The sequence below is a fragment of the Aedes aegypti genome, chromosome 2, assembly GCF_002204515.2.
Source record: "Aedes aegypti strain LVP_AGWG chromosome 2, AaegL5.0 Primary Assembly, whole genome shotgun sequence".
In the NCBI taxonomy this organism is placed as follows: Eukaryota; Metazoa; Arthropoda; class Insecta; order Diptera; family Culicidae; genus Aedes; species Aedes aegypti.
Window position 1 is genome coordinate 238179234 of NC_035108.1, and position 27950 is coordinate 238207183.

The window sequence follows — 27950 nt, forward strand, 5'->3', positions numbered from 1 at the left end:
AATTATTCCTAATCAATATTTAGCTAGTCGTATCCATTAGATTCACCCAGTTTTTTTTTTAAATCATCGAAAAGAGGTTAACTTTTAAAGTAATAATAATAGCTACAAAAACAGTTTGTTCAACTGAAACATAATTGAGAATAATTTGTTTAATTCGTACTCAAACAAATATGTGTTGAGTTGATTTCTTAAACAGGTTATTTGATTTGTTCTGCAATCGTCAGTAATATCTGGAAAAAGCGTACACTTCAGCCCATTTAGCAAAAAATAATACATAAATTTTAATGCAAAAAAGAGTACATGTACTCTAAAAAGAATACGTCTGGTACCCCTAAACGCGAGGGACGCGCAACACGATTGATCCTGCTCACATCATTCCGCAGGAGCAAGCAACGCGACCAAAGGATCAAACTGTGGCATCCTACGATATTTAGAAATATTGGAGAAGGTCTTTTCTTTGTAGAAACTATGGTGAGCTCGAGAGCTATCACCAGTAAGGACTCAATAAAAGTCGAGACTCCTTTCCCAGTTTCTGGTTCGTAAGCATCTGTTTATTATTTCGTCGTTTCTGGGTTTATATATTGTTACAAAAGCTTACAATGTTTAACTGCTTAATCTATTTTCTATTGGTGAGAATGAGACAACTGGAGTCCATACTTAAAAATCATTCATCTTTGCAAATGTGGCATTTTGTATGCCTAGGTGGTCCGTGCCCAAAAATGTGCATCTTGCTATTTCGGCAATTCGTATCTCGGTGGTCCGGCCAGGGCGATGCAATTTGAAACCTTTCGATTTCGTTTGCCCGTCCGTGTAGGGCTCACGCGGAGGAGGGAAAAAGGAATGGAAATAATTCTGGCACTTGAGGTGCGGTTGTCGCATATGGTTGTAATTTCAATATCTTGCACTTTTCGAGTGCATTGGTCGGTTTCAGGCGGATGGCCTTTGAGTTTGTTTATGATTGTGGGTTTCGGTGAACAGTGATTCTCAACCCACGACACCTTCCCCCTTTAGGAGAATAATGTAACATAATGAAATGAAGTGTAATTATTCAGTTAATGTCTTTCTCCAGTAGTCTCTTACAATTTTTAGGTAAGTTTAACAAAATTTTGGTTATTAATCTATTTAATATTAAATGCCGAATTTCTCACGTCTAACTCGAGGTTAGACTTTTGACCTATCTCTTTTTCCACTTATTTTTTCGTTTCTTATTTTTTGAGATTAGACTCGGGTGTCTTAAAATAAACACTTCTTAAGATAACATTGTTTTACAAAAATAATGGTTTTCATAGACAAAAAAAAATTGAAAAAAATATAGAATTTTATAAACATGGATTAATTTGTATGAAAATAAATGAGTTAAGGATAAATTTAAGATTTAGTTTAGATAATAATTCTGTTTTTATGTACTGTTTGAGTTTCGTTTGACATTTGATTTTTGATTGTAACATTTGGGTGATTTATTTCGATGATAGTAAACGGTCCTGTATAAACTGGATCTAGTTTTCGTCGGTTTTCTTTCTTAAGCCAAACTTTGCTTCCTGTTTGAATTTCAATTGGGTTTGAATTCTGTATTTGTTTCGAGATTCTTTTTTCTTTGGATTTTTCTAGTAATAGTTTTGCTTTTAGCGCTGCTGTATGTAATTTAAATTGTAATTCTTTGTAATAGGCTTCAAAATTGTAGATTGGATCGATTGTGGTATTATTTTTAAATTTTGTTGGATAATTTACTTGAGTGCCAAAGATAAGTTCAAATGGTGCGAAAGAATGTTCAGTGTGTGGTGTTGTGTTATAAAAGAATGTAAAATATGGTAACCAAGAGTCCCAGTCATCATGTTGTTCGTTGATGAATTGCCTGAGATATTCATTTAAACAACGATGACTTCTTTCGAGAGCTCCTATGGTTTCTGGATGGTACGCTGTGGAAAATTTCTGGTTTATTTCGAGAATATTGTAAATTTGTTGGAATACTTCATTTTTATATTCGGTACCCATGTCGGATTTGATTGCTCGTGGACAACCATAAATTAAAATAAAGTGTTCCACTAGAGCCTTAGCTAGTGTACTTGCTTGTTTATCTACTATTGGTACGGTAACTATATATTTCGTTAGATCGCATTGTAAGATTAATGCGTAACGATTTCGTTTAATTGACCTAGTAAGTGGTCCTACGGTATCGATTGAAACTAATTCAAAGGGTTTTGTAGGAGTTGTTGTTTTTTAAAAGTTTTCTTGCGTTTTGATTGAATGTTTATTTAGTTTACACGAAATGCAGTTTTTCACATATTTAGAAATGCTGTTTTTCATGTTTTTCCAGTAATATTTACGTCTAAGTTTAAGAAGTAGTTTGTTAATACCTACGTGTCCTCCCGAAGGGGTATCGTGGTTTTCTTTTATCAATTTATTTATTTCATTCTCGTCTTGTATCACCATGGCTGGTGTATATATAATAATCGTGAAGTCACTTAAATTCTCATTGCATGATTGTTTAAATTGTTCCCGGGAAATATAACTAAAAATCGGATCCATTACACTGATCGCGAGTTTTTTCATGTTCGTAGTTTTGGCCATTTCGTTGAGTAGGTTCATGCATTCATTTATATAAACCATTCCCTTTTGTTGGAATATTTGCCCTTGAGCAATAATTCCTTTCAGGTTTTTGGATTTAATATTTATAATTAATTGTTCGCTTAGAGCTTGGAAGGTTAGTTTAGGTAAATTGAAAGCGTCGATATTGTTAATCGAGTCATACGCGTGAAGTTGATCAATCTTCTCTGCATTTGGCTTGTTAACTTTAGCTTCTGTCGTCATATTTCGAGTTTTGGATCTGGTCTGCATTGGAAGAATAGACATATTTTTAAGAATTTCAGAATCAATATCTATACGTGAAAGAGCGTCGGGCCCTACGTTTTCTCTTCCTTTGACGTATTCGATTTCAAAATTGAATTCCTCTAAATCTAATCGCATTCTAGTTAATTTAGACGCGGGATCCTTCATGGAAAAAAGATGTACGAGAGGGTTATGGTCTGTTTTTACTGTGAATTTGCGACCATAGAGATAGGGTCTAAAGTGAGAGATAGCCCAATGTATTGCTGTAAGTTCTTGCTCAATAGTGGATTTGTTACTTTCTCCTTTTGTAAATTTCTTACTAGCATATGATATGGGTAATCTAATTCCGTTATGTTCTTGCTCTAACACAGCTCCGCATGCTATTTTTGATGCGTCTGTGCTTAGTATTTGGAAAAATCTGGGAATTGAAGAATTCTTGGACTTAGTAGTTCGTTTTTCAGGGTTTCAAAAGCGTTTTGGCATTCTTCTGTCCATTTGAATATTGTTTTCTTGGCTAAAAGTGCGTTTAATGGAGCTGCTTTATCAGAAAAGTAAGGGATAAATCTTCTGTAATAGTTGCAAAATGCGACGAATCTCCTAACGTCATCTGCATTTTGTGGTTTGGGGTAATTAAGTATAGTTGAATATTTTGATTTATCTGGTTGGATACCATCTTCTGAAATATGGTGTCCTAAATATGTGACGTCGGCACAAAAAATCTACATTTTGCTGGGTTCAGTTTTAGATTGTATTTTCGAAGATTTTGGAAAACTTGTTCTAAATTATTCAAATGATGTTTAATGGAGCATCCGACAACTATTATGTCGTCGATGTACAAAAAAGCACATTCTGGCGGTAGTCCACTGAGGGCTATCGTCATCATGCGTTGGAAACTATTAGGGGAGATGTTTAATCCAAAAGGAAGACGGTTAAACTCATAATGTCCAGAATTTGTTGAAAAAGCTGTGTATTGCTTCGATTCTTCATCTAACTCGATTTGGTGAAAACCTGACATTAGGTCGAGTGTTGTAAAATACTTCGCTCTTCCTAACTGATCTAGTATGTCATCAATTCGGGGTAGTGGAAATTTGTCAGCAATTACTTTTTTATTTAATTGTCGGAAATCTACGACAAGACGCCACTTCTTGTCGCCTGTGGCGGATTTTTTAGAGACTAGTAATACAGGAGAGTTGTAGGGTGAAATAGATGGTTGTATCATTTGCTCTTCTAACATTTTGTCGATGTGTCGGTCAATTTCAGTTCTATGAACTTCCGGTGTTCTGTAGTTTTTAATGTATACTGGTGTTTGGTCGTTCAAGTTTATTTTTTGTTTGTAGAAATTATTGCATGTCAACATGTCACCCTGTAATGCAAATAAGTCATTGTATTTGGCACATAAGTCTTTTAATCTGTCTTTAATGTGACAAGGAGTGTCATTTAAATTGAGTTCAGCTATACATTTGTCTTTACGATTTGTTTGATTTGTTTGATCGATAGTAAATATGTTATAATTTTCGAGGGGTTGAAGTAGATCTGACAGATTCTCATGAATTTTTACCGTGTAGTTTGTGGTATTGATAATTTTTACAAGTGAATTTTTAGCATTTAACACTGAGTTCGCGCAAAATACTCCGGGTTTTATTTCTTTTGATAAAATAACGTAATCTTGGTGGGGGTTTTGGATAGGAATTTTTCTAAATACTTCGCAACGGGGTGGTATTAGAATTTCGTCATGTAATTTATCTTGTATAGGGATCTCAATTAATTCTGAATTTATAAAGCTTGAAAGAGTCCAGGTGTCGTAATCGATAACGCATTTAAATTTTGTCAGGAAATCTCGTCCTATGATTCCGTCTGTGGGTATTGTAAGAGTTTCGGGTATAATATGGAATGTATGTGTTGCTGAAACTTCATACGGTAGATGTAAAGATAAATTGATTGATCCGAGTGTGTCAATGGGGTTGGGCTGAATGCCTGTTATAGAACATGTATGCGAATTGTTGATATTTGTTGCCTGTTTCAATATTGTGGGCTTTAGGACTGATATTTCAGCTCCTGAATCTACTAGGAAAGTACATTCAGAGTGCGTGGATTCTGTTTTCAGAATCACAAAATTTGACAGGGCAGTAGAGATATTAAAAATTCCTTTTATCTTTGTTGATGCATGTTTGCTGATGCTACTTGGAAGTGAAGTTGTTGTTGTGGCTGTTGTTGCTGTTGGATATTTTGAGTTTGGGTATTTTGTTGTTGTCCCCCAACTGGTACCTGCTGGGGGACCAGTTGGTTTTCCGGGGTCAAAAAAATAAACATTGGGTCCACGATTTCTGTTATTACCGTTGTATCCATTATTGTTTGGTCTGTAGTTTTGGTTATTATGCCTCTGGTGGTTATTGGTAAATCTTGGCTGTTGATTTGACCAATTTTGTCGTTGGTTATTGGACCAGTTTTGCATTGGTCGTTGGTTTGTCCAGTTTTGCGTTGATCGTTGGTGTGACCAGTTTTGGTTTGACCAGTTTTGGGTTGATTGTTGCTTTGGCCTTTGGTTATTTTGCCTGTTTTGTTGGTGGTTTCTTGATCCTGGTCCTGGATTGGAACTGTAATGTAGGATACTAGGGGATCTGTTCAAATTGTTTTCTGCTTCGAGTTCTGAGGCTTTTTCAATTGCTTTGGAAATTGTGGTAAACTGTCCGGCTTTCAACAACAGTTTTGTTTGCTCATTTTTTATTCCGTTGGTTAAACCTCTTATTCCGGCATTATTTGCAAGTTTGGTAGCTGTATCAAGGGGAACTTCGTCTCCTAGATAAGCTTTTTCTAAATCGATGGTTAATTTTTCTATGGTAGTGGCAAAATTGTCAAAATTTCCATTTTGCCTTGTTGCGTTAATTTTAGCTAATATAGTGTCTGGTGCTACTTTAACAGTGCACTTTTCCTTCAATTTGTTTATGATTATATCAATGCTAGCGGGATTATCAGTTACTGCTGCACGTGCTTTATTTTCTAATCTAGATAAAATTGTTTGAATAGCTGCTTGTCGATTGGCATCGTTTATTAGAGGTTTACATGCCTCTAAAGCTGCTATAATATTTTCCAGCTTTTCACCTTTTCCATCATAAATAGGTACAAGTGAAGTTACCACTTTTATAATTTCAATTATACTAGCCATTGCTTGTTTTTGTATAGTTAATTTTTTTATTCTTAGACAAAATATCACACCTTTCACCACTGAACGAAATTTGAAATTGTCTTTGATGTTTTTTAGTTTTGAGGCAATTAGTTGTTGATTTCGTAATATAAATTTCGACTTAGTTTAATATTTATGTTTAGTTTGCTTTCGGTTAATTTAAATTCGTTTGTTGTAATTAATTCAATTATTTTATTGTAAATAGTTTTAGCTTGAACCAATTTGTTCAATAGAGTTATTCTACGGTAATTTCGATAAGGGTTTTTATCGAAGTTTGTTTTCAAAATCAATAGTTCATGAATTTTTTCTTCAATAACCTTTTCTAGGTATGACATGTGGGCTGTGGGCTATTTTTGATGATATATTTCTTATTACTTACTAAATGCTGCTCATCTGGTATCTGTTACATTGAAGGCGCACTTGGCGTTGATGGGTGTTCGTCCTGTTGCTGGGGTTGGGGCTGCACTTGCTGTAGTGATCTCATTAACTCGTCAGCTTCAAAGTCATCGTAAGTCGTAGTGAAATACGTCACCTGTCGACGCGTTGATCTCGTACACATTCGTAGCCAAAAATTGTAATATCGGCCTCATTATTCTGCTTTCGACACTGCACTTATTGTTTGTTTGTTTTTTCTTTGTCTAATTTTTTGTTTATTTCACTGTGGTATCGTTCATGTGCTTTAAACGAGCGGAACTGTAAACAATACGGTATGCACTCGTCTTTTTTTCTTGTTTCTTTTTCTTCGTAACGGGTCACTTTTGTTTTGTCGCCTAAATTACCTCCTACGCAGAAATATTGTTCAACGTCGTATCGTTCATACTGCGTATTCACCGTTTTCCCTTCAAATGGCTTGAACTTAATCCTCTTGTTTTTGAACATGTTTTTGTTTTTTTTTTTTGAGAGAAGAGAACAACATTTTTGTGTATTTTCTTAGTAGACGAATCCTACTATTTGACCACCTAATTGTTTTTGTTCTGCAGTGCTGTCCGACATCATCCCTTTATTGGTTGAGATGATTAAATGTCCTTTTCCACGTGGTAGAAATTTTTGCCGCCAAACTGCGAGTTGGCTTTTCTTCGTTTGTTGGAAATGCGGTAGTACTTCTATTGTGGTTATTCCGGTTGTTACTTTCACTACACATGAGTCTTTGTACACTTTAAACACTGTTATTAATTTTTCGTGTTCTAGTGCCTGAACAAGTCCTTTTAAGCAACTTGAATTTGTGTTCACTATGATTGGCACTTTTACTGCGATTGATTTTCTTAATCTGTTCGATGTTATTGTAATATTTTCTTTTGCTGCCATCTTAAACTTTCATTTTGGATTTGTCCAGTGTTCACTGTTAACTTTATTGTCACTTTACACGTTAGCAACGCGAACTGCTCTTTCCGCTACTCTTATGGTGTGATTTTTATGAGCTTTTACCACTATTTTCGTTACAATGTACCCAACGGCAATGCCTGCTAACACAGCGAGTGCGATTGCCTGTGTTAGGTGATAATTTTCTTGCGGAGGACACACAGCACTATTTGTGACGATTTCGTCACTAGAGAACCATCCCATTTTTCCACGGTGTATATCACTTTTCACTTGAGACACACAGTTAATTTAACTTCGATGCGCGCGGAAGAATCGTAGGATTACAGGGTCTTATAAAAGATAAAAGATAACCTGTCACGGTCGCCATGTGGCATCCTACGGTATTTAGAAATATTGGAGAAGGTCTTTTCTTTGTAGAGTATCCAAACTATGGTGAGCTCGAGAGCTATCACCAGTAAGGACTCAATAAAGGTCGAGACTCCTTTCCCAGTTTCTGGTTCGTAAGCATCTGTTTATTATTTAGTCGTTTCTGGGTTTATATATTGTTACAAAAGCTTACAATGTTTAACTGCTTAATCTATTTTCTATTGGTGAGAATGAGACAACTGGAGTCCATACTTAAAAATCATTCATCTTTGCAAATGTGGCATTTTGTATGCCTAGGTGGTCCGTGCCCAAAAATGTGCATCTTGCTATTTCGGCAATTCGTATCTCGGTGGTCCGGCCAGGGCGATGCAATTTGAAACCTTTCGATTTCGTTTGCCCGTCCGTGTAGGGCTCACGCGGAGGAGGGAAAAAGGAATGGAAATAATTCTGGCACTCGAGTGCATTGGTCGGTTTCAGGCGGATGGCCTTTGAGTTTGTTTATGATTGTGGGTTTCGGTGATCAGTGGTTCTCAACCCACGACAAAACCCATTAGTAGTTTTTCGCAAATCTACGTAAAAACGTGCAATTTCGGTTACTTTTTCCATACGATCAGATAAGTTTCGCTAAATTTAAAGATTATTATGTGGATTTTATGCAATTTGCATTTTTTTCCGTGCGATTATATATGGCTTGAATTTTTGTAACGCTGATTCGAAGTTTTGTCCCATTATGGGTCAAATTGAGGTGAGCTTTTTCGCACAATCAAAGAAATCTTGCTAAATTTAAAGATAATATGTGGATTTGAAGCAATTTGCATTTTTTTCCTACGAGATAATATATGCTTCGCACTTTTGACCCACTATGGCCCAAAAATAGTTTCCATACATTTATGCGATAACTAATAGACAATTACAATTTTCATGTTTAAAAACAACAATTGGCATAAATTTTTCAAATCTCAACATTTATAACATACACTACCAGTCATAAATACGTACTTACTAAAAAAAAAGTATTGCAACACTCAGTTCAATATTGAATCACCCCCTAAAATGTTTAGCCTCACCTCAAAAATGGTAAACATTGCTGTATCTCGAGATTCTTATGATTTGCAAAGAAGCGATCTTCAGTAAGCTTGTTAAGCGGTTCAAGGACATTCGGAAGGAAAACAGGTTGGTTCGCAACTAGGTGGCCCTAGTGAACATGTAAAATTTATTTATTAATTAATTAAGCATTTTAATCTTAATTGAATTGAATTTAATCTTCGGCAAAGTTGTTTAGAAGGTCAAGGACACCCGAAAGGCAAACAGTTTGCCTAAAACTAAACTAGTTTTATCTTGTGATCCACATAAGATAGAATGAGCGTGTCTTCGGCAAAGTTGTTCAGAAAGTCAAGGATATTCGGAAGACAGACAGTTGTATTTAAAATTTTGCCATTAGGTGGTGCTAATAAGCATTTACAAATGAACATTTTAAGCAAGTTCTCTCTTGCCATCCACATGAGGTAGAAAGTTCGAGCCTTAGACGATTTTTTTTTTGAAAGTAGTATTAAGTACCCATAGAAACATGATCAATAGCGCCACCTGACGGCAAAATTAAGGATCAATCTGTTTTCCGGATGTCCTTGACTTCCTGAACAACTTTGCCGAAGACTCGAACTTTTTATCTCATCTGGTTTCCAAGATAGAATTTGTTTCGTGTGTTGGAACAAATCTACTTACTAGAGCCACCTAGCGGCAAAATTAGCAATCAAACGGTTCGCTTTTCGGATGTCTTTGAGCTTGAGAAAAGCCACCGACACATTTATGCTTCCAGTAGACGTTTATGTCCTTTGAAGGAAGCACCTCATTAGACAATGGACTAGCATGCAATGCCAAGTGGCACAGTCGAAACACTTTTCTGACGAAAAGTTTTCCGGACTGAATCGAGAATCGAACCCTTGGTAACACTAACCACACTGCCACGAAGCCCACACTTTCTGAACAACTTTGCCGAAGACTCGATCTTACATGATGGATTACAAGATAAAACTAGTTAAGAATGCTCAAATTAACATACTCACTAGCTTTACCTATGGGATGGTACACAAATTATGTCACGCTAAATTTCGACTTTTTCGACTCCCTCCTCCCATTTGTCACGTTTTTTGTATGAGTCCTTCAAACATTTTGTAAGGCTTGTCACGCTTGGCTTGACCCCCCCCCCTTGGAGCGTGACGTAATTTGTACATGACCCCCTACCGTTAAAGGTTTGAATTAAACTGTTTACATTTTGGATGTCCTGAGCTTTCAATCTTGTCTGGATGATTAGATAGATGCTCATTTTCATATGCTCACTAGCGCCAACAAGCGGCAAACTTTTAAACCAAACTATCCGTCTTCCGGATATCCTTGACTTTTTTAACAACTTATCGTCCTTTCAAATCACCACCTAGAAAGCTGAAAATTTCACAGAACACTATTTTTATGGTAAGGAGGATATGGGAGATTGGATTATTAAACCTTTTTGAATTTCGAACCGCCCTAATGTCTATACGAAAGACAATGCCATAGCTATTAAATTTTCAGATAGAATATAAATAATATTTGAGGAGCAGTTTATTTCTATTAACTCACATAAAAATAAAAACAATCTTAATAACCTTGCGTACCGTTAAGTCACCAGTCACCAGGCGGCCTCCATTCACCGTGCACCTAGGGGGAGATCCCCCAGTACCGGACACCTAAGCATCTAAAATCATTATTAAAAAACTATTAATTTTATACGATCTTGGTCCCCATTTATGATAAATATTATCATTTTTGTAGCGTACAAAAATAAATTTGTAAATTTATATATTATTATCAAATTGACCTATCGTAAAAGGTGGCTCCCAATACCGGAAATGACTAGAAATCTTAAAACGTGTATATCATCGAATGTTTTTACTCCAGGCATAGTATTTTATTGTCAATTCAATGCGTTTGCAACATTCAAAAGAGTAATTTAAGCTTTACTAAGTCTGTAAGTTGGTCATCAAAAAACTTCTTTGATATATGATAAAAAAAACAACACATTTTACATGTTGTTCTGAATTTTTATTCTTTTTATTTTTATTGCATCTTTGATACCATGATCGATGAAATTCATGAAAAATGAATGTATTTTGAAGCTGAAAATTCAAATTGATTTGCTACAATCCGGGGTATCATCGATCAGCGGTTTAACATTGATCGGAATTACTCATCTCGAAAAAAGTTCGTAGCATCATTTATTGATGGAACATTTCCAAAGCATGAATAGCACTTCTACCGTTTTGACTCGAAATCCGGACACTTAAGCATCGGATTAACTTCAAACATCATACTAATAATTGATGATATTTATTTTTATAAGGTACTGCAATTTATTATGAAGTTAAATGTTTCTTTTTTGGCATGGTGTAATAAAAATAGCGAATAGTTATGCAAAAAACGTGAAAATATGCAAAAATAAGAGATATGTCTTGCTCCGAAATCCGGACACTATTCATATGTTGCTTCGAATTCCGGACACTTCTTTTTTTATCAAATATTTGCGTATTTTGTACGAAATTCAACATACCAACTCTAAATTCCATGATTTTGAACAGTTTGCTACAGGTAAACACGAAAGGTTTGACTCGTGAAAAAGCTGAAGCTACCAGAAAGGTACAGAAAGTTTTGGCAAAATTGCTTCACTCACCTTATGATAGCGCCTGGAATCACAATTGATTGCACCACTTCATTGAGGGCAATACTCTTGATTTAACTTATCAGGAATACATTTTCTCCTCTCAAATGTTCCAAAATAGCAGTTCGTTAGTTATCTGGACACGGCAGCTCCCAATGATCTGAATTAAACTCCATTTTTACTAAGTATCCGTGTGCGTCCGGTTTAAGAAGCAGTCAAATAGTTTGTTTCTTAATCCGGACACCAAGAATTCACCACAAATATCCAATCATTGGAGCTTTTTCGATTATTTTCACTTCACCGCAATAAAACATAACAGTTCACTCTTCGTTTTAATCATAAAATGGCACAATAACACTATAATAACACTGTTTTCAAAACAAATTTATCTAATCTTCCTCTAAGAGCAACTGTAAGATGCAGTCCAACAAGTACTGAAATGTGCAGAGTGTCGATACGCATTTTGTTTTTTATTTTTGTTTTAAATATATTGCTGCCTACAGCGATACATTGGCATCTATAACATACAATTTAGGTTAAAGGATAGTTTTGTGCAAATGTATTATGAGAAAAATTAAATTTATACCATTAAAAATGTAAAAAACATTCATAGTGTCCGGCTTTCGAAGCGTCCGGCAATTCGAAGCAAAACGGTACTTCTTATATTCATAAGCCAATACAAATAAAGGCTTTTTCGAAAATTGCGTTTACTTTATGTGTCAAATTGTTAACTTTTCGAAACATCGATTTCAATGGTTAGGGATGACACTACCGAAGATTCATGTCTCACATAAACTCTGCAAGCAATATGAGCGAAAAATGCCGCTCTCGCCAAAAATGGTATCGTCGAATACTACTCTGCTGTCTAAATTTTCATAAGTATGATCAATTGGGCAACACAAATTAATTACTGTTAAAAGCGTAGAATTTCCTTAGGATATTTCCCAACTTTAGTCGTATTCCGCGGTTCGAGGTGATTATAATTTTGAAATAACTCAAAAAGTAAATGATTTGTAAGCCTTTGACGTTCATATTCGGCTTCAGGGAGCAATGATTTGAATAATTAACGACATTTGCAACATTACCGAACGATGTTTAGATAGGTGATGAATATTACCCCGTATCAGCTAAATCAAAAATTCACCTAAAACATTTGTTTAAACATGCTTAAATGTTCCAAAAAACAAAATATAGTACCGTCAAACGGGGTAACTTGCAACAATTTACAACTTCAAAGCTATATGGATGAAAAATTTGGAAATTCAGATGAGACAAAAACCATGTAGTACCCTAATCGCCACGTGAAGAATACCACGCGGTATTAATTTTATCAGTATTTGGTTTTCTGGGATCAGGAGAGACGAAAAATATACATTTTTCATGCTACCCCTGATGTGGGTAGCAGTACACTATTGAGAACTTAACCTATATCGTGTTATTATGATCATTTAATAATTTTCAACAGTAAAAGTATGACAATAATCAGAAACAGCTACTGTACTCTTAGATAATTAATTATTATTGATTAAGTTATGAGTATTAAACCAATTTGATTAAAAACTTCATTGGTATTGCACAGGGTGTCAACACGGGGAAATTCTAGCATATCATTAGTCTTGACAGTTAATGAAAACCATTAAAACGTTTTAATGCAACTTTTCTACAAATTCATTTGTACTTTAGGTTATGCTTCACATAACTTATTGCTTATACAAATTCAAATCAAAGCGACGTATATTGATATATAGGGTAACCAATATATTTTGGACCCCCTGACCCATTTTCCTGCAAATTTCCCAGTTTAAATCGAAAGATCAACTCAATTCTCATGCCATTTGGAAGGATAAGACTATTCCGCACTTGCATCAACCGTTTGTGCATAGAAAATGTGTTTATTTTATCTGAAATTAATTTAATTCAATCGGTGCATCCATGCAACCGTTACAACACGTTATACATAAAAATATACTTTGAGGGTCCAAAATAATGAAAAACGGTACTTCACAATTCAATTATTTTCGACGTTTTTTGGACCCTACATGACCGTATGGGAATTTTTAACTCGTGGTGGAAGTTTTCCTCTACATTTTTGCATATTTTTTGACTTGGTTACGCTGTGCAATCAATTGATTGAGACAAAAAACTAAAATCATTTCCTTAGGGGGTCCAAAATACGACCGTTACCCTATGTTTTGAAATGGTCTCTGTTGGTGTTCTGACACAACTTTTATCATACTTCATGCAGAAAATTCCCAATAGCAGATCTGTAAGTTAGTTTTTATATTGATAATCAAATTTTTTCATAGTTTTCATGAAGAAAATAAATCTAAATCCAATAATAATGCGATTCATGTAATATTTTCAATATTTTTTTACCAAATGTGTATTGAATTAATTGCGGTACAAGAATTTTAATGTTATTGAACAAATTTATGTTTAATTTAGCCTTTTCATGTGTTTTCGATTATAAACGTCAAGAAATATCAAACAATTGAGATCAAAATAGCTGTTGCAAGTTACCCCACAAGGGTAGTCAAAAACGTTTTTGAATTTTTATAGTGTTTAGGCATAAACTTTTCAAAACTTTTATATTGTCAATTAGTACACTACTAAGTACTGTAACTGATAGCAAATGCCTCGAATGACATATTTCTACCGTTTGTGTGGTACGAGGAATGTTTTTCAACATAAATTCCATGCAATCCAACATTTAATATTTAATATGATTCCAGCAAACCAAGCAAAACAGAAACAATACCCAAACCCTCGCTAAAATCTTCTGTTGTATACCTGAGGTCAATAAATGGTGGTATAAATTATAAAAATTTAACTCAATGCTCATCGAAACGACAATTCGGTTACATGTCAAAGTGTTGCAAGTTTCACCCCTGTTGCAAGTTACCCCGTTTGACGATATACAGTCACGAGCTTTGGGCACTTGTTTTAAAAATACAAAATTTGCAACATTTGCCTTTTAAAATTAAATTTTTAAGAGATATCCAAAAATCTGATCAATGTTACCTTGGATTACGGTACCATCTTTCTTATCGAGACTTTCATTTCCTCATTTTAGCAAAATCTGCATTTTGATCTAAGTGAAATTGAAAATTAATTTTTTGAACTGTTCAATATACAGGGTTGGTGTCTTTACAAAAGTTGAAGATAATGTTATTTTGAACAACTTTACCGTAGAAACGAAGTTCATAATTTCATTACCATTCAAAAACCCTTAAAAGTGTTATTTTTGACGTGGGAGCGCTAAAATGACGAAATCTTGCACGATGCAATGTGACAAAACAACTTAGTATTTTTTTATCAATGTATTCGAATCCTCTGAGTAGAATCTCAATAGAGAAACTTAAAAGTAGATGGAGTACCGTGTACCTTTTAATTCCGCTCCTAAATGCTTATCTTTGACAGATACGCGTATTTCGACTACCACTTGCAGTCTTCTTCAGTGTCAGTTACTCGTATCCACAGTGGAAAAACAAAAGAACTTTAAATCCAATTTAAAACCATGTAATGTATGTTCTTGAAAAACACATTACACAATCACATGAGAAAAGGGAATCGTCTCCCCAGGCTAATCTTTGTACTGTCTTCTACCAAGGATTTATCATACTGATTTGGGCTTGAATATACTTCACCCTGACAGCATTTTTCAATACAACACAATTGGTTGGTGTAACGTTTCAAGAATTTTGAATAGATTCCGCAACTGCATTTAGATTTGAATGCATAATTCCTTCGCAACGGAGGCGGATACCAGATGCATAAAGCAGCAATAATCGTATCCAGCATTCCCCGTGCATAAATCAAATAGTGCGAGTAATTCCAGAGAAACACGCATCACAACATCAAACTACAACGTTCTTCTGGCGGTATGACGACGGTAGCTCTTGTAGGTTGAATGTATTGTAAATGCTTCTGTGTTATCTTTTTTATTTGGGAAATTTGAAAAACGATATCCTAAAGAATGGAAAGTATAACTCTCTGCATGCGTAAGGAATTCCACCGACGGATGCTGCCTAAACCGACAAGAATGGATCATTTGATTAATGCGAAGCAACGGCGCGGTATGATTTCAGAAATCGTTTATCTAGCATTCTCTTCAAGAATTGTTCCAACTGAACTGGAATTGGTTTTGATTGGGAATTACATTTGCCTTGCTTGCATTTATTATTGACAACGAACATCCTTGGTATGTAGCAACGGTAAACTGCAGTCCGTTAGTCAGAGTGTGATCCCAGAAGCATAAAGCAAGTGAGTCATCAGATATTCATTAATTTTGACCTCTTGCCAAAGGCTAATCGTAAAGTCATCATCCTGCACAGATGCTGTCCGATGAATATAATACAAGACGTAATCAGAGATGGTTCTAGTCATCTAGCATACGATTCGGAAGGTATCCAACTATGTGCTTTCAGACAGTTTTCAAAGAGCAATATTCTATTTAAGGATTTATAATAGTCAAAAATAAAATGTATTTGTGCTTCGAACATTTGTAACTACAATTTGAAATTATCACCTAACGCGAAATTGAATTCAATTCTATATTTTACAACGTTGTTCAAAGGATGTTCATTAAGTAAAGTAAACACCTTGTTTATTATATGCCTTTTATGTTTATTAACTAGTAGTCCCAGCATACTTCGTCCTGCTCAGTAGGCTATGGAATATTCCTACGCAAAAAGGTCAAATATTCCCTTTTTTTCAACTTTCTCGGCGAGTTGTTTACAAATAGTACATTCAAACATGCCGCAGCCTTTGGAGAACACAACAGCGAAGGAAACACGTAAATCCGTTGACCTGCTTTGATGCCATTTCGTGACATAAAAACACAATTCAATTTTATTTATACAGATAGATGTAATCAAAATCGGTTTTATGTGCATCGGTCATCTATTTATCTAAGATATAGTGGAAACATAAGATACAGAAATTTTAGTTGAAGAACAAAATAGTTTTTTCATATATCAAAGAAAAAAAATATAGTAGACCTTAAATTAGATCTCAAATCTCTTAGCGAAAAACGTTTTTTTTTACAGATTGGGGTTATTTATGTTATCAAAATCAGAAATTTTCAAATAACTTCATCTTGGCGTTTAATAAGATATATGATATGTGCAATATGCTGACCATTTCCTTCGATGAACATCTGCCGTGAAACATTATTAAATCATCATCAGCAAAACCATCCATAAAAAAAAGCCAGTACACATATCCATTATTTTGTAAATGTTCCTTCCAGTATAAGTGATGATAAATTCATTATCCTTCTTCAGATGACACATCAACTGTGAATCAATTTCGACAACCACCGATTTCGCGATTATTTTGTTTGATATCCCGGATTCAGAATCGATTTACTTGCTGCTGCTAATAAAAAGGTGAGTACATATAACGTATAAAGCTCAAGTCATTTTTATGCAGCAGTTGAAATATTATTCAACTGCCTTGTGTTAACAAAAATACAAAATCTGACCCATCGCATGCCTTAACGAAGTTGCACCTGATGATGTTTTATAATATGATTAAATTATTCAAATAATTAAATTGTTTTCTCCCACTTCTATCCAGAAGTGCCGGCTGAAAGTTGTACGTATCGTTGTTCCGCCACTGCCCATTCATAACATTTTACGTGGAGCGTTCTGTTGGCTTGTTGCTTTCCTCTGAACAAGGCGCCGGCCAAGAGAGAAACTCTGGAAAACTCACACCTAATATTTGCGAAACCGCAACCGTACAACTGGTACCGAGTAAGGAGAATCATTATCAAAACTTGAAAATATATGCACCGATTTGAAATGCATTTTCTGTTTGATATGAGTTAAAACTTTTTGTTAATTATTGTACTATATGGGATTTGCTTGGGGTGAGCAAATTTGAATAACAAATTATTGTCAACAGTAGGACTGTCAATTTATTGGTACTGTAACGTACCTAATCCTATACAACTTGCTATATAACAGCTGTAAAAAATTAGGTTTATGAATTTGAACAAAAATTCAAATAACAATCGAAGATATTTATTAGATACAATCTTATGGGAGTAATTCGCTAACCAATCAGCTGTGCAGATCTCGGTTGAAATTGGCTGAGACTTATCAATCAAGATCAAGCCTGTTCAAGTAACGTTGGAAATGAGTATTTAATCTCAATTTATAAGTAAGGGAGACTGGGTAGACTTGATCCCACCCTATTTTCCGCTAGGAATCTACTTTTTTATAGATAAGAGATAAAAGATTAATAATAACATCAAAAATTGATATGGAGAAGTATTTAACAATTTTGTTAAGATATTGTAAGATCAAAACAATATCTGGCAAAGATGATAATAAATCTTCGAGCTGTTTAGTGGAATACCTATAAGTAGATGAAAAAACCGAATTTAGTACTACACCATTTAATTCCACTAGAGTTTGTATCCTTTGACAGATACGCGTATTTCGAAGTCGAGTCTAGTACACGACACTGAAGACGGCCTTACAGTTGAGGTCGAAATACGCGTATCTGTCAAAGGATACAAACTCTAGTGGAATTAAATGGTATAGTACTAAATTCGGTTTTTTCATCTACTAATATCTGGCAAGTTTATTGATTGACCAATAAATCAATATCATAATATGATGACAGATGGCGGAGAATAAAAATAACCAAAAAGCCATCATTCATGATCGAACCCTTGACCTTCAGATCTATACACAGAGATGCTAACCAATCGCTAACCAATGCCTATCAGTTGGAAGATCAAGGAAATAAGAGCATCATTTTCTTCGTTTTCCGAGACTATTTTTTGCTCCTAAATGTTGTCCTGACGTCATACTGTTCATTCCCGCCATTTTGCTGTTGAATGTGTTTTGTTTTATGTCAATGAACTATTTTTGATCTTGTTAACATATTATCAGATGTTGAGCTATAGTACTGAGAATTATAAAATTTTCGAACATCCTTTCAATGTCAAATTGAGATATGCGATCATAATTTGTTCATTTTGAGATGTGATTATGAATTTTCCGTCTGCCCGAGATACTTTGTATATCCGAAATAAAATTTCAAAGCTGGAAATCTATCAGACTTTATAACGAAAAATGTATTAAGAGCAGTTTGTTTGATAAGCTAAAAAAGTAGTGGTGTTTTGAAAGGCTCTGAAAATCTAAAAAAAAACTATGCACATATGTTAACAATTTGCATCAAATTTTCAAAACTTAAATTTAAATATTGCGCTGCACTTTTTCATTACTTAAATGTTTTGAGTTACGTAATGAAATATTGCACAATAATTTTCAGAAATCGTAAAATAATACTGAACGAACGCATCCAGATATGATTTCTGATACCCTTAATTGATCTTCTACGGAATTGCAAAAAATGTTTTTTGCAATTTCTCATCGTAATAGGCTGTTTTTCATCACGCCAATCTGTCATGAAACGGCCTACTTTCCTGCACTGAAGTATGCAGTGCGGGAATAGTCATTACCTAACTGAAACCAGTGCTGTAATGATTCATTACGCAACACTTTCTCATTACGCAACTGCTTTGAGTTGCGTAATAAATCATAACACAACAATTTGTCAGAAATAGTAAAGTGATGATGAATGCATTCCGACATAATTTCTGATACCCTCAAGTGGTCTTCTAGGAAATTGCAAAAAATGTTGTACGTAACTCGTTGCAGAACTCGATTTTTACAGCACTCGTCGTAATTATCCTACTCGGCAAGCCTCGTAGGATAAATTTACGACTCGTGCTGTAAAAATCATCATTCTGCAACTTGTTCCGTAAACTACTAGTACGCAACTTGTTGCAGAACTCGATTTTTTACAGCACTCGTCGTAATTATTCAAATGATCTTTGAAAGAAAGTTTCGAGTCTAATAGAACTCCAAGATCTTTTACGAAAGATTCTCTGTTCAAAACGGTACCATGTAAGATATAAACTCTGATAATGGGATTCTGTTTGCACGTAAATGTTATCATCCTACCACTTCAACACCAATTCGAAAAAATGTTGAGTTGATCTTGAAGAAAGTCTGCATCAGCTTCAGTCTTAATAGTAAAACAGAGTTTGAAATCGTCAGCGAATGACAGTTTGTAACAGCTCAGAGGAAGATTCACGACGTTGAGGTACAACAAGAAAATCAGCGGCCCAAGATGACTTCCTTGTGGGACACCTGATGTCACGGTGAACGAAGATGAGAGGTGCGTTCCTATTTTAACAGACATGGGTCGATCCGTGAGGTACGATTTGATCCATATAAGGAAGAAACCGTTGAAGCCGAGACGATCAAGCTTAGCTACAATTTGATGCTTTACTTTATCGAAAGCGGCTGAAAAGTCTGTGGTGTAATAAACTAAGTTACCCATCGTTGATCGTTTCGGTGTAAACCCGTGTTGTTCTTCGGCAATCAAATTGGAACAATGATGCATATAATGTATTCTAAAACCAGCTTTTCAAATAGTTTAGAGGGAGCACTTAGGGAGGCAATTCCACGTTAGTTCGATACAACTCTTTTATCTCCATTTTCAAAAACAGGAAAAACATAAGATGTTTTCCAATTCTTGGGGAAAACACCGCTTAACAATGTTTTTTGTGTTTAATAGATTATTAGTATTATTGCGAACATTACATTCATTTCTTATATCTAGGTGTTCGGTGTTATAAGACAACACTATCATCCTAATTTGGTAAAACAAATTTAAGATTTAATTAACATTTTGTTAACAACATATTACATTTAATTTGCCGTAGCAGTTCAGATTTTTTACAGGTGAGTTGATTTCACCTGCTTATAAAAGAAAAAAAAAAAACGCTTTGAATATACTTAACGTAACCTAACGTAAACATATAACGCATTAATCGTGGCAATAGAAGATTGTAACGATTTTTGCCTGAAATAATTATTAATTTTATTTGACATTTGTTTCAATGATTCAACATTGGATATTCTATGTAACTCATTGGTACTATACCAGGGAGGAAGGAATGCAGGAATCATTTTCAAAATTTTATTTTGAATTCTCTGCAGAGCTTTCTTCCTGGTATTACAACAGCTAGTCCATATTGGTACAGCATACAACATGGCTAGCCTGAAAATTTGTTTGAATATCAAAAGCTTGTTCTTAAGACAAAGTTTTGATTTTCTATTAATAAGGGGATAGAGACATTTTACATATTTGTTACATTTGGCTTGAATGCCCTCAATGTGATTTTTGAAAGTTAAATTCTTATCTAGCATCTAGATACTTAACTTCATCTGACCAATTTATTGGAACCCCTCTCATCGTGACAACATGTCTGATTGAAGGTTTCAAACAAAGAGCTTTTGGTTTATGTGGGAATATTATTAGTTGAGTTTTGGAAGCATTGGGAGAAATCTCCCATTTTTGCAAGTATGAAGAAAAAATATCCAAACTTTTTTGCAATCGACTACAAATGACACGCAGGCTTCGTTTTTTGGCGGAGAGGCCTGTGTCATCCGCAAACAAAGATTTTTGACATTCCTGAGGTAACTCAGGTAAGTCAGATGTGAAAATATTGTATAATATTGGTCCCAAAATGCTGCCTTGAGGAACACCAGCTCTTACAGGAAGTCTTTCAGATCTGGAGTTCTGATAATTAACCTGAAGTGTACGATTTGACAGATAACTTTGAATTATTCTAACAATGTATGTTGGAAAATTAAAGTTTTTTTTAATTTTACAATCAAACCTTCATGCCAAACACTGTCGAATGCTTTTTCTATGTCTAGAAGAGCAAGACCAGTAGAATAGCCTTCAGATTTGTTGGAACGGATCAAATTTGTTACACGTAGAAGTTGATGAGTGGTCGAATGTCCATGGCGGAATCCGAACTGTTCATTGGCAAAAATTGAATTTTCGTTGATGTGGGCCATCATTCTGTTCAAAATGACCTATTCAAAAAGTTTACTGATGGAGGAAACCAAACTGATTGGACGATAGCTAGAAGCTTCTGCAGGATTTTTGTCTGGTTTTAAAATTGGAACAACCTTAGCATTTTTCCATTTGTCAGGAAAATATGCTAATTGAAAACATTTGTTAAATATATCAACTAAAAATGATAAGCTACTTTCTGGAAGTTTCTTGATGAGGGTGTAGAAAATTCCATCATCGCCAGGAGCTTTCATATTTTTGAATGTTTTAATAATAGTTCTCACTTCTTCCAAATCAGTCTCACTGGCATTTTCGAAAACGTTCTCTTGATTGAGAATATTTTCGAAGTCCTGAGTAACTTGATTTTCAATTGGACTAGTATGTCCTAAATTAAAATTGCGCGCCTTCAACTGCATAACTAGTTTTGAGCTTTTTCGCAATTAGTTAGTAATTATTTGTTTTTCTCAATGCCGGTATTGGCTTCCGAGGTTTTTTCAAAATTTTAGATAATTTCCAAAAGGGCTTAGAGCCAGAGTCCAATTGAGATATCTTATTTTCAAAATTTTTGTTTCTTAATTGTGCAAAACGTTTCTTGATTTCTTTCGCGATCGCGAGTGCGTTGAAATTGCCTTCTCCTCACGTTTTTAAGGCGGATCAAGAGTTTAAGATCATCGTCTATAATCACGGATTCAAATTTTACTTCACATTTTGGAATTGCAATGCTCCTGGCTTCAACAATGGAATTTGTTTAAGTTTCAAGAGCATTGTCAATATCAAGTTTAGTTTGTAATGATATATTAACATCAAGATTAGAGTCAATATACGTTTCATATATATTCCAGTCGGCTCGAAAATAATTGAAAGTGGAGCTGATAGGATTGAGAATCGCTTCATGGGATATTTGAAATGTAACAGGGACATGATCAGAATCAAAATCAGCATGAGTAACTAATTGGCTACAAAGATGACTAGAGTCGGTTAAGACCAAGTTAATCGTAGATGGATTTGTAGAAGAGGAAAAACATGTAGGGCTATCAGGGTATTGAATTAAGAAATATTCTGAAGAGCACTCATCAAATAAAATTCTGCCGTTGGAATTACTTTGAGAATTATTCCATGGCCGATGTTTGGCATTAAAGTTACCAATGACAAAAATTTTTACTTATTGCGAGTCAATTTTCGCTCAGTTTGTCAGTTTGTCGCAAATTAACTTGCTGTCCAGAGCATTGAAAAGGCAAATAGGCAGCTATGAAAGTATATTTACCAAGTTGTGTTTCAACTGAAACACCTAAAGTTTCAAAAACTTTAGTTTCAAATGACGAAAACAGTTGATGTTTTATACGCCTATGAATGATGATTGCAACACCCCCACATGCCCCATTAAGTCGATCATTACGATAAACAAAAAAAGTTAGGATCTTTTTTGAGTTTAGATCCAGGTTTTAAATACGTTTCGGTAATAACTGCTATATGCACGTTATTAACTGTAAGAAAATTAAACATAGGGGAGGAGTTCAAATTACCTGCTACGATATCGGCAAAAGATTTTCCTTGGGTTGATACATTCGAAATTGAAAGATTCGAACGGCTATCCGATGGATTAAAATTAGTTTGTGAATAAGTATGATTATAATCTTCCTGATGGGTATGATTCCTAATCAAGCGATCGTTAACTGAAAAATGAGCATTATTCGATACTCTACCAGGGAAATTCCGGAAACGACCGTTATCGTAACGGACATTATCTTTCATCTGCCCCCAATTGGGGCATATGAACTTATCGGTATCTTCCTTCACTAGACATACGTCCTTGGCGTGAAAAGATCCTCCGCAAATCATGCATTTAGTATCCATGTGGCAATTTTTTGTACCATGACCCCACTTTTGGTACCGACGGCACTGAGTGGGGTTCTGGTAATTTCTTCCAGGTTTCTGGAAATGTTTCCATGTCACACGGACATCGAACATAAATCTAGCTTTTTCTAAAGATTTAATATTATTTAGATCTTTTTTGTTAAAGTGAACTAAATAATATTCTTGAGAAAGCCCTTTCCGAACAATGTCAGATTGGGCACTCTTTTTCATAATGATTACTTAGACTGGGGAAAATCCAAGTAAATCATTTATTCCATTTTTGATCTCTTCAGGTGACTTAAGTCACTTGAGAGACCTTTGAAGACGATTTTGAACAAACGTTCAGTTTTGTCGTCATAAGTAAAAAAATGTGCTTTTTCTCTTCAAGATGTTTGACAAGAAGTTCGCGATCTTCAAGAGTTTCCGGCAAAACGCGGCAGTCTCCTTTCTTTGTGATTTGGAAGGAGACCTTGATTCCCCTAATGGAGTTCAAGATCTTCTGCCTAAATCCCCCAAATTCGGAACAACTGGCCGCGATAGGCGGCACTCTTTGCTTCCTCACTTGAATCAAAGAGCCTGGGCTAGAGGTTGCTTCGATTTGCTGTTCGGAAAATTTGTCTAGAGCATCGAACTGATTGCTCATTTCGATGCAATTATCATTATTATCCATTTCACCCTTGGAAGAAAGTTCGCATTCCGAAGAAACGTCCATTCTTCCATTCTTGCCACGTTTAGTGACAGTTTTATGGCACTTTAGCACTGAAAAGTACTGCTTTATTGCTTTAGGTAGTTTTTAAAATCACTTTCCAAGAGCATAGAGAATTCGTGTACGCACAGCATTTTATCTTATTTCGTTTAATAACTGGTGGGTCCCGTACTTTCAAAGTTACCCGCATTATCAAAGATACCCCGTTTTACGGTATATTGTTGTGAGATTGTTCCAATTAGATTTTTGAAAATCTCAACCTAAATCCAGAATAAAACTAGCAAAAAAAAGGGTATGAAAAATACCCATGTTCTGAAGTTTCTGGCAAATACTCTTTACTTGGTAAGTCGGCTTTACCAATTTAATGAGTCAAGCCACTTTAGTTAGAAATGGGTACGAAAAAACAGCTCAAAATCGGTTAGTTGAGGAGTCTCAAAAAAAATTTTGGTTGAAACTGAATGGGATACGACTATGCATTAGCATGTATATTAAAAATTTTACAAACAAGAAAGTTAGTTATCCCATTTCTATGAAAATGTGGAACACCCCAATTTTCATTAACACCAAACAACATGCCTAACTCATACAAACAACTTTGTAGCAGGCGTCTAATATCTCATTCTAAAGCTCAAAATGCATCTATCCTCTTAAGATAGCTTTCAGGACCATAGTGCAATGCACATTGGTCCACGGATCGAAATTAAGTGGAACAAATTAATAACTTGAAAAATATAAGAGATAGGGTTTTGGTGTCTTCTGAACATTTGTTTGCATTTATATCTAGTTTAACCATAATTATGTTATCAATATATGACATTCAATATCATATCAATAGCAAACATACCTAGGGGCCCAGATAGCCGTAGTGGTAAACGCGCAGCTATTCAGCAAGACCAAGCTGAGGGTCGTGGGTTCGAATCCCACCGGTCGAGGATCTTTTCTGGTTGAAAATATTCTCGACTTCCCAGGGCATAGAGTATCTTCGTACCTGCCACACGATATACACATGCAAAAATGGTCATTGGTACAGAAAGCTCTCAGTTAATAACTGTGGAACTGCTCTTAAGAACACTAAGCTGAGAAGCAGGCTCTGTCCCAGTGGGGACGTAATGCCAGAAAGAAGAAGAAGAAGCAAACATACTTCTACTTCTCATTTATTTTGTATTATGTGTCCAAACTGAAACAGAAAATGCTTCTCAGCTTAGTGTTCTTATGAGCACAGTTATTAATTCATAGCCAGTTGAGTATTTTTGCATGTGTATATCGAGTGGCAGGTGCGAAGACAGGTACTATATGCTATGGGAAATCGAAAGAATTTCCTTTATGAAAAGATCCTCGATCGGCAAGAATCGAATGCACGACCTTCAGCTTGGGCTTGCTTAGTACCTCACAATCATATCAAAATTTGTTGTTGGTATGTTATCCTTCAAAATCTTCAAATTACTAGTTGAAATGAAAATGTATTTTATGGTAAAATTTTTAATTTGAGCAAATATACTAAATTTTATAAAATATTTGTAGAATCGCCATCACAATAACATTTTTTATATTTACAACTTATCAAAATAAAGTGTTTGAAAAATCTAATATAAAATTTTGAAAACACTGGGAATTTGGATATGGGAAATGATTGATTTTGGTAAATGAATACGTAAGCATATACACGGATAACCGATACCGATAGTGTGGTTACCACGCAAACTGGACATGATCATGGCTAGCTCCACAGGAGCATTCAACAGATTCAACGGATCAAACACTACTCCGAATAAATACAACAGTGAATTGCAGAATAAGAATTATAACAACTAATTTTACCCTAATACGAGAAGAGCTCATTTAGTTATTCTTTTGTCATCATGAGCATAGATGACCGTACAATTTGTAGTTACTAATCCCTGATTGACCAGAACAATCGAAGTTGCACAAAGATCTGAGGAATGAGGCTTGGGATCAGCTAACCATTCTCAATGTGCAAATCGAGAGCTCAAATTTCAAAAGGATCGAGCACTACTCTAGGTAATTCTTTTGCCATAAATATCAAATTAAACATTTATTTTGTAGTTTCCTCCTGTCGATGTTTTTGCTATTGGCTTGCTACATGGCAAAATAAGATATTTTTTAGCTTTTTTGCCAAAAAAACTGAGTAATTATTTTTTTGTTATTACAACTGTACAGCTCTTATTTCAAACAAATAAATGACAAATTTTGACATTTAAACATTTTTATTTTAATGGTAAAATTTTACATTTGTTTGCAATTCTCCTCTACCCAGGTTACAATCCGGATAAGAATTTCAGAGAAACTGGGAAAATTTCATGTACGCGAGCCAGCAAAAAACATGTTTTAAGACTATTCTGGTAAACATACAATTCTGGAGAATGGGTCTTCATGAGAAATGTGCAACTGGGAAAATTGTATTCTAACAAACGGAGCTCTGAGGGATTTCATTCTGAGCAATGTCATTTTGTGGTTTGATTTTCTGTGAAATGATTTACATTCGTGCAGATACGTAAATAAATGTGAATTTTTCTTAGGTGAGGTGTATTACGGTTGTGCTACTGTATCCCAAATGTCTGAAATGATTGTATCCAAGTGCTAGTTCCATGAATGCCCCCCACTCCGAAAAGTTGATGTTCAAAAAAGTGCAAGAACAGTCTTCAGTGTTAGGGTGACAAACTAGAAAGAATGATTAGCAATTAAAAGAGGAAAGAGATACTTAGTCATTCTCAGCTGAACACAAATTGCCAAACATGCAATGACTACCTGAAATGTATAAAGTTATGACTTTTATCAAAGAAAACATTTGTTTTCCTTTCAGGACATACATTCAGGAAGAGCATCAGCAAAACCGTGTATCACACTTATTAACCGTACAAATTGATAAGGATCTAAAATCATTATAATTTGATCCACTGAGAGACCACACGATGTGATTCATCTATCGTTTCTTTCAGGTTTTAAATTCAAAACAATTTCAAGCATGTCTTGTTCTTGCTCGGCTAAATGCCTAAATGAGGGGGAAAATATGAGAATACTCTTAGCGAGTAGCGTAAGTTTTCCCACGTCCTGGTAAACATGACACTCGACAACACTTTAGTCAGGTGGAAGGAGGAATACCTTTTGTACACCCCAACAATGGAAAATCTCTTCACTTTTATTTCACAGCTTGTAAAACGATGCCCAACCGTATACGAATGCGTCTGAAGGATAAATGCAACTGTCGCGTCGTCATCAACTACAGGGTGTCCGGAAATAGGTCAAACTCGGTGCAGAGCTGTACATCAAATAGAACGTCCTTCAGTTGAAATATTTAGTGGTTGTAGCAAAATATGCAGATAGATTAATTATCGGTAGGGGAACTGAGGGCATAATGGACACATAAAGCCAATTATTATGTGCAGACCATAAAACGACAAAACTTTTAAGTTATTATCAGCTAGTTTTCAAATTTTATAGAAGTACAACGTGTTGCATTCATTCATTGTGATACAATCCTTTAAATGTAAAAAAACGAGATAGAAAATTTTGGTCGAAACTACACACTTAAATTATTTTACGGATTCCTGTGAAATTCCAACAGCTGAACAGTTCGGTAAAATAAATTAACGGAGTACGGTAAATTTTCACAGTATTCGATAAAAATTCACCGGAATCCGTAAAATTCCGACGAAATTACGGTGTTTTATTTCACCGCACTGTTCAGCTGTTGAGATTACGGTGAAATTCACCGTAAGAGCTTAGAGTGTAGGCTCATAAAAAGAGTATCGGGGCAAAATGAACACTTTCGCGGAATATAGTGATACGATAATATTAATAAGTGTCAATCATTTTGATATGTAGAACAATCACACAAGCAAGAAAAAAACAGTTCAGGGTTCCCTACTTTGCTTAAAAATTAGATTCCTTACGAAAAGTTTTCCTGAGGGAATCGTCCCACACTGCTTGACTCGATACAGCTACATGCTCAGTAACACTAACCGCACGGCCACGAAGCCCACAATTATATGTTAAAGTGATTTAATTGATGCAAAGCACAATTGAAGCAAAACACAAACTTTCATATCGTCAAAAAGTTCATATAGAGCATGGAATTTCCATCAAACATGCATATT

The 27950-nt window shown here is 35.1% G+C and overlaps 1 protein-coding gene across 2 annotated transcripts in view; it reads left to right on the forward strand.

The window, feature by feature from the left end:
* Positions 1-27950, forward strand: part of LOC5580248 (short neuropeptide F) — a 170505-nt gene that overhangs the window by 14189 nt on the left and 128366 nt on the right. Inside the window, exon 2 of one of the 2 annotated variants that reach the window (XM_021844523.1) lies at positions 16670-16774. The exons of the other annotated variant lie outside the window; for it this stretch is intronic. The gene's annotated coding sequence lies outside the window, so the exon portion shown is untranslated. The remainder of the gene's footprint in view (positions 1-16669; positions 16775-27950) is intronic. 2 annotated transcript variants of the gene reach the window in all.